This window comes from Artemia sp. Qi Xiang Cuo, chromosome 5 (assembly GCF_049724085.1).
Source record: "Artemia sp. Qi Xiang Cuo chromosome 5, ASM4972408v1, whole genome shotgun sequence".
In the NCBI taxonomy this organism is placed as follows: domain Eukaryota; kingdom Metazoa; phylum Arthropoda; class Branchiopoda; order Anostraca; family Artemiidae; genus Artemia; species Artemia sp. Qi Xiang Cuo.
In genome coordinates, this window is record NC_142798.1 from 75,225,847 (window position 1) to 75,234,832 (window position 8,986).

Sequence of the window (8,986 nt, forward strand, 5' to 3'; positions counted from 1 at the left end):
GATTCCATGAATGGAAACAATTGAACCTCAATTAACAATATTTTACATACATTACCATTGTCAAATTGGATGCATTTGGTTTTATTTATTTGTGGTATTTGATATTTTTAATAATTTAATTAACTTATATTATGTCCCAAACTTCTATCTTGTCTCTATTGCTTGTGTATATTGCTTCTTCTGTGCTTCTCTTTTGTCTTGATAGATTACCTGGTTGTTTAAAGGTATTGTTTAATTTTCATAAATTTTAGAAATTTTTACTATGAATAAACTATTTTGATTAGTTTTATTCCAAACAAAAATCTTTTCTTCTTCTCTGCTTTGAAGGAAGTGTTAGTTGCGATGCATGAAATCATTTCATTTTATTTTCTAAATTGACTCTTCTCAAAGAGTTTCTAAAACTGAACTAGTAAACCATAATATAATTAAACAATGAAAAATTGCTAGGAATCAATTTTTGACTTTTCACAATTCAAAGTATTTCAAAATTATTACAAAAAAAATAGAAGAAAATTTGAAAAGAAGTGAAAAAAAGTTTTTACATTTTTGGGGGTCGTGAAATGTTATATTAGGTTTGTGTTGGGTTGTTTGAATTTAATTAGGTACTTAACACCTGCTTTCATCCCCTAACTCTTATTATAGTATAAAATTTTCCCTTTCTGAAGTTTCTTTTTAACTGAAAGTTAGGAGCAACAATAAAACTTAAAACGAACAGAAATTATTCCGTAAATGAAAGGGGCCATCCCCTCCTCAACGCCTCGCTCTTTACGCTAAAGTTTTTATTGTTAAAAAAAAAGAGTTGTGACAGAGTCAAACTTTAGCGGTAAGAGTGAGGCGTTGAGGAGAGGACAGCCCCTTTCATATAGGGAATAATTTCTGTTAATAAATAAGCCAGTCAAGTTTAGAGAATATAGACATATTGTAAATATTTTACCAGCAAAGTTTGACCTAGGCAAGTAGTTTGGACTTCGGCCAGTAAAATTTAGAGAATAGAAATATAATGTAAATATTTCAGCGGTAAAGTTGGACTTAGGCCAAGTATTTTGAACTTTGGCCAGTAAAGTTTGGAGAGTTGAAATTTACCAGCTAAGTTAGATCTAGGCAAGTAGTTTGGACTTTGGCCAGTAAAATTCGAGAAAAGAAATATAATTCTAATATTTCAACGGTAAATTTGGACTTAGGCCAAGTATTTTGAACTATGGCCAGTAAAGTTTGGAGAGTTGAAATATATCGTAAATATTTTACCAGCAAAGTTGGATCTAGGCAAGTAGTTTGGACTTTGGTCAGTAAAATTAGAGAATAGAAATATAATTGTAATATTTCAACGGTAAAGTTGGACTTAGGCCAAGTATTTTGAACTATGGCCAGTAAAGTTTGGAGAGTTGAAATATATCGTAAATATTTTACCAGCAAAGTTGGATCTAGGCAAGTAGTTTGGACTTTGGCCAGTAAAATTCGAGAAAAGAAATATAATTGTAATATTTCAACGGTAAATTTGGACTTAGGCCAAGTATTTTGAACTATGGCCAGTAAAGTTTGGAGAGTTGAAATATATCGTAAATATTTTACCAGCAAAGTTGGATCTAGGCAAGTAGTTTGGACTTTGGTCAGTAAAATTAGAGAATAGAAATATAATTGTAATATTTCAACGGTAAAGTTGGACTTAGGCTAAGTATTTTGAACTTTGGCCAGTAAAGTCTGGAGAGTTGAAATATACCAGCAAAGTTGGATCTAGGCAAGTAGTTTGGACTTTGGCCAGTAAAATTAGAGAATAGAAATATAATTGTAATATTTCAACGGTAAAGTTGGACTTAGGCCAAGTATTTTGAACTTTGGCCAGTAAAGTTTGGAAAGTTGAAATATATCGTAAATATTTTACCAGCAAAGTTGGATCTAGGCAAGTAGTTTGGACTTTGGTCAGTAAAATTAGAGAATAGAAATATAATTGTAATATTTCAACGGTAAAGTTGGACTTAGGCCAAGTATTTTGAACTTTGGCTAGTAAAGTTTGGAGAGTTGAAATTTACCAGCAAAGCTGGATCTAGGCAAGTAGTTTGGACTTTGGCCAGTAAAATTAGAGAAAAGAAATATAATTGTAATATTTTAACGGTAAAGTTGGACTTAGGCCAAGTATTTTGGACTTTGGCCAGTAAAGTTTAGAGAAGAGCAGATACTTTGCATACATAGACAATAAGACGTCATCAGAACAAGCAGCATGGAAAAGGCTTCAGATGTGAAGCCAAAATATTATATGGAATAGAAGTGGAGAAAGAAAATTCCAAAAATATTATTGAGTTGTTCTTATCTTTAGTGTTTTTTTTTCTTTTCGTTTCCAACTTCTTTTTTTCCTACTTTTGAAGCTCGCATTGCTTTTAGCCTATGCTTGTTTTGTTTCTTGTTTTTTCTTGTACTGAGGGTGGCTTGTTACGAATATAGGTGAAATATCTGCGATATTCTTCTGATGTGAAGCCAAAGTATTATATGAAATAGAAGTGGAGAAAAAAATTCCAAAAATATTATTGAGTTGTTCTTATCTTTAGTGTTTTTTTTCTTTTCGTTTTCAACTTCTTTTTTTTCTACTTTTGAAGTTCATTGCTTTTAGCCTATGCTTGTTTTGTTTCTTGTTTTTGCTTGTACTGAGGGTGGCGTGTTACGAATATAGGTGAAATATCTGCGATATTCTTTTCCTCTTCGAATTCCATTGGCCAAAAGTCCTGTTTATTCGAATGTTTTTCTTTGCCTCTTAATGTCTATATATTGAAGAAGCGGATAACATAAAATGCTGTCTTTCTATCTAGCTACTTCCTCCTCTAATCTCACAACATTTTCGAGTAAAAAATGTTGTCTCTTCAGCATGTTTCTTTTCTGGGGCTAGGGCATTGGATTTTAGCAAGCTATTAGTGAAAATTATTCTTAAAGTAAAACGTAAAGAAAAAAATTACTACTTATTCTGACGAAACTGCGGAATTTACGTAATTTCTGCTTTCACTCTCTAGTTTTTTTAGATTCCTATAATTTACTCAAATATCCTGATGTTAACCTTATAAACCTTTCTTTTATTGTTTTATACCAAAGTCAGATGTAGGTTTTGTTTTAATGGTACAGGGCATTACTTTCTCTAAACTGGAATAGAGGTAGATCATTTTAGAGGTGCTATCCCATTTAAAAATGCATTCCATATTGTTCCCGCTATTTCAATTGGTGAAGTCTTTGAAGCGATCAGAAGTCCCCTTTAAAACTCAACCAAGGGTAAATAATCGCTTCTTGGAAAATACATTCTTTAATGTGCAATCAACTCAAATAACCAGCAAAAAAGGACTGGGGATAACATTTGCATACCCCCCTCCCAGTACTATAGCCTTAGCCATAAGGCCATAGTAACGGCCAAGGCAAAAACGTGGAGGGTTTTTGGCCCTAAGTCCAAAGCAATTACATGCCTTTTAGTACTAGGGCCTTAGCTGCTAATACTCTCTAAAATAGCATGGTTTTCACCTCAAACTCTTATAAAAATTACCCGTGGTTTAATTAAAAATACTTGACCTATAATTTAACACCAACTTTGGAATAAATCGCCGTAAGTCGTACTTTTGTCATAAATAAAGCCGTGTCAATTTTACCGATGCTGTTGTAAAAGCAAATATAGCTGCTATCCGAAGTAGTCGCTTTCACGTCCAGAATTTGACGTCGTTAGAGATGCGGTTGTTTACCCTTATCTATAACGCATTATGTATAGGCTATTTCCCATTGAATCTTGTGACCTAAACGCTAAAAAAATTAACCTGGAATGATTGCATCAATATATTCACCATTTCATCGTGTATCCCTAGTGTACGTTTTATAACCGAAAAGGTCCAAAAAAAAAATTCATAGAAGAAAAAACTCTTAGAAATTTTCGAAACCTATTTTGCAAAGCCTCGTCTTGGCTGACATCATTCACGCCGTCAGCAGCCTTTTTTGTTGGTGGATCATTTTTGGACAGCCAATGTAATTGGACAGGCTTCCAGAATTTCGAAGGCTGTGATTGGCTGTCCACTCGAAGTCGGCCCTGCTGCTGGCAGGGTGAATGGTGTCAATCAAGACGAGACTTAAGATGCGTTATGAAATGGTAGGGATGAGAAGTGATCAACGGGGTGGTGTCTGGGGGGTAGTTCTTGTGTTTCTCTCTTTTTAATTGGGAGTATATGATGATGGAAGTGTGGAAGTGCAGATGATGAATTTGCCTGACTCAGTACATGAGGAATTCATGGTCTCTTTAAGCTGTGTCTTCATTATGGCTGTCGTATTTGAAGTTGATTTTTTCAGGAACAGTTTAGTCTGGTTAACAGAAATCTGTTATTACGCGGCTGACTTCACCTGCCAAGCCATAATGAAGACAGGGTTAGGAAATATTTGTTGAAGAGGAGGAATTTTTGGTTTTCTTAGAGTTGCTACAGAAGTAAGAACTTTTTTAGTAATTCCGTGGGTAATCTACTCACACTGTCCTTTGATGAAAATTTGTTTTGTCTAAGGGGATCCAGCCCCTGGGAATTATAGTGAGAGTAAATGTTTTTTAAGTCTTCAGTTGTGTAATTAATCGAGACGTAGCTCTTGTATTTTCACTGTTGTAATTAAAAGCGTTTGAGGAACGCATTGGTAGATAATGAACCATTTTGGAGTTTAAGTCGTACGCTTGAGTGCAGTGAGATTTTAGATTTTTTAAGCCCATCCCCTCTCCCCGCCCTTGACTGCAGTGAGTTCTTATGTGAGTACCGCTCCAAGCCATATCTTGCTTGGTGCAGAGCGGATGTTGGAGAAAGTGCCAATGTCAATATGATTGAATTGACAATAGATTTTGTTTATTTTAAGACGTATTAGGTTAGATTAATAACATTAAGGAATAAATTATATAACAAAAAATAGTTTTATGTGAACGCGGAAAGTAATTGTGTAAACCCAGGTCCCAGCAATTCACCCAGCTGGTCTTTCCCGGGATCTTGAAAAAACTCTATATTTTGGAACGTTTCGATTAAATTAATTGTATCTTTTAATTGCTCAATTTGTGTAATACAAATTTTATTTCCAATGTGAACTTGAGTTGCTTCCAAAATTGTGCCTTTTGTTGTTGTTTTTTTTTTAAATAAATTTGTGGTTTTGAATAATTTATTTTCATTTTAGGAAATTTTTGAGTATCAAAATGGCCTATTGGTCTCTGTTTGCATCGTTCTAATCAAGGTTAATTTTGTTCCTTATCACATGGTCGATTTTTTAATTCTGATTGGCTAGGTACCAGCTGCGTGTATTTTCTGCGATAGGCAGGATACCAATTGTGATTAAAACACATACAACCCTGAGTAGATTCCAAGAAGAAAAGGGTGTATCTAACACTCTGTAAATGAGTTTATTCGGTTTTTAAGAATTCCTTTGCTGGTCTTCATCTAATGCTAGCGTTGGGATGAGCGTATTTTAACCCAATCGCTGCGTTAAAATACGAGACTAGTGGCCAGAAGAGAAAGGGCGTATTTGTGCATAGACTGATGCTATGCGTGGACATCATTAAGGTACTTTACGACCAGTGTAGCGGGTACCGTACCAACCTCTTTATCTCGTCTGTCTGTTCACTTCCATATTCTAGGCATTTCTTCAGAAACTTATCTAATGTCTGCAGCTTATACGTTGCTTCCATACTCAGAACCCAAAATGTAACTGAAAAAATCTAGTTGTATTCACTGAGAACAAAATCTGACCGGGCGCTCAAAACAAGATGAGTAAAGTGGCATGATTCGTTTATGCCACTTGTCGAGCGCTACCCATTGATTTGACATTCCCTCAAAAACTCTGGAGGAGAAAAGCGATGCAGAAACGTCAATAAACTAGAAACCATGGATCAATCACAGTTTGTCATGTGTGTCCATATTGCCAAAGAACCTGTCTGTCTGACACTCCCCTTGAGCAAGACTCCTCAGTTATTTGACTGCCGCTTGTAAACATGTAAATAATGCCATTTTCAGAAAAATGGGAGAAATTGCTGACGCTAAATTTGTTTTTATGTTTGACGAAGTTCTGCGTTTTGCTTGTACTTTAGATATCTTGTCCAAGAAAAAAGATGTACAGGCTCTCTCAACCGACATGAATTACCTAAATAGGATAACTCCTTTTCTTTCAAATCTGCAGAGATGAATTTAATTTCACATCTATTTTATACTAGAGCTAAAAACAACCTACCTTACACTAGTGCTGTTGATCTATTTATGCCATATTAGCCATTGCGCGGTCTCATTGCGCGGTCTTTGTCACCTTCCTCCTCTCGATCAGTAAATACAGCCTGGTGTCACTTCATTCGCTTCTGGTCAAGACGTAATTTTCTGGTTAATGATTTCTTAGAACACACTAACTTTCCACTTACAAATCAAATGAATAGTTACGTAAATAACGGATAAAACTTTTAATTAAGACAATGAAAATAAACGAAAAAATGCCCGAATACTTTGACTTCACGTCTTGAATCATTTATCAACAAAAAAAGAAGAAATTTCAACAAAGCAATAATCTTTGATACAATTTGGATTTAAAACGAATTTAGAAGACCAATTTGTTTATGAGATTTCAAGGGGACGGGGACTTTATGCAAGAAACTGAAGAAGTTTGATTGTCACTAGAAGATGCTATGCTGCTTACCCTTTTTCCATACTTAAGAGACAATGAATCCTATGCCAGCTGTGTTTTTTTATCTTAAAAACAAGCTTCGCTGGCTGTTACATTAGTTTTCCTTTCTTATTTTGCTCATTTGGTAATTGTGGCAGCCATTGGTTGGAATTAATCGAGAGATTAAATGTCAATAGTTCATAGTAAAACGACTATTGTTGTGTTACCAGGTCGGATTTCCTGTTAAACCCGTATTTGACATATGTGTTGTTCAAGAGGGGGGGCGGGGGTTGTAACTTTCCTATATAGAGTATTGAATAATATCGATTTCAATAGTGCAGTTTTCAATTCAATCCGACACCGTTTTTGAAAGTGTTCAGGTTATCTTTCGAAATTCCCGTAAGTATGTTGTAGCAATAATTGTTTACCATTAAGATTAATCAAAATCACAGTTATTGTTCTTGAATCGGATTCAAACGGTAATTTTTTCTCACCTGACAGTTTTTTGCGTCCTTCACTAGGTTGTAGTGATAGCTGGGACCATGATGAATTTGACGCCGAAACGATATTTTCTGAGTCACAGTCATTCCTCTACTGACGTACATTTACAGATTTTTGGTTGGACAAGAGAGAGAGAGAGAGAGCAATTTAGCCAGACAATATTCGTGAAAGTAAATACCCTGTGGTTTTTGTAAAAGTAAGGCAGGATGTCCTCTAAAAAGAATTGGCCTATTAAAAATATGGCCTTCTGTTTACGATCTAATTTTGTATTTAGTCCAGGAGGGCAGAGAAACCAAAATTGCCGACGTCAACCCTCGGAAATTGCCATTTCTCAGGATTAGTTGGGGACCATTCACACTCGAAATTACCATTAGTTTGGATTATAAATGACCACCCAATTTTAATTTGGCAGAATTGGGCAATAAATTATGACCACCAATTTTTATTTTGGTTAAAGCTATATGAGGTCATTGATCACCAGCTTCTAATTTTCACATAACCAGGGAACACCCGGGGACCACCCAATTTCTTCCAAAATTTAGTAAAAGTTACCGGAAAATTGAAGAAAAAATCCAGGAATCCGAATCGCACTATAATTTCGATAAGATTTGAAAGTAAAAGTTCTGGAATTCGTTGCGCTTTAATCGCAACTGGATGGCAAAATAATTTAAAGTGCTTGAGAAACGTGGGTTTGGATCACCTCGTGGTTTGGATAAAGAAGAAGAGTAGCGGAACCAGATGATTTGGTAAGTAGTGAAAATGGTAAAGGTGCAGATTATATCCCCCTGTAGTATAGGGTACAGAGGCCCTACCAATATAACTAGGGTATACATTAAGAAGTGAGTGGATCATATTTTCTTCTACTCGACAGTATTTGTGCAACTAAGCAGCCCAATTGACTGAATTATATACAATGAGAAATAAATAGTTTTCATCAGGGGGAACTAATTTATTTATTTTTTAACCCATCACTACAAAAAAGCAAAAAGACGGAGTGTAACATAATACAAAGAGAAAAAAAAACAAACAATACAGAAAAAATACTTAAAAGCATTACATCGGCACTATTGCCGCAGGAGGGACGACGACTCGTGCGATAGCCTTGCGTTAAAATTGTCAATCTGTTTTCTAACGGCCTGACCTGGTTGTGTAACTTTATAATGAAACCTAATATATGAGCTACGCGTCCACAAAGGTAATCTCAACAGATACTTCGCATAACGAAAGTAGTAAGACCGAATTTGCTTAATGTCAGATTTCTGGAGCATTCTCCAGAAACGTGCAATATATAGAATATATGGCAGCGCAGTTGCGTTGTACAACCTAGCTAAATTTATACGATTAAAACGGAGTTTATTTGCCACAATGTTGCCATATGACGCCGAAATTCGCTTTTTCAGGTGGCCAACTATGAGCGAGCGGGTAGCTCACACGGAAGTTCCGACAGGGAGGCCCAAAAAAGTTAACGAAGTTACTGGCTTAACAGTAATATCACGAAGTCTAGTATCTACATCAGTCAAATCGTCCAAATTACAGAGAACAATATCAGACTTAGCTGCATTGAAACCAAGGCCAGTTCTCCAGTCTTCTTCGTTTAACATTTTAAAACTCTCTTTAACGCACAAAAGGGTCCGACATGGCATAAACACGTCATCAGCTTAACAAACTAAGCTTAGATTCAAACCACGAATTATCAATGAACATTCAATTTGCGATTGTGGCTCTATTATTGCATTGTTGAAAAAATCAAGTGAAACAATAGATCCCTGTCTCACTCCCTTATAAACCGGTAAAACAACTTCAATATCAGACCAGGAATATAAACACGTACCACGAAATTATCGTTTAAATCATGGTACGCTCC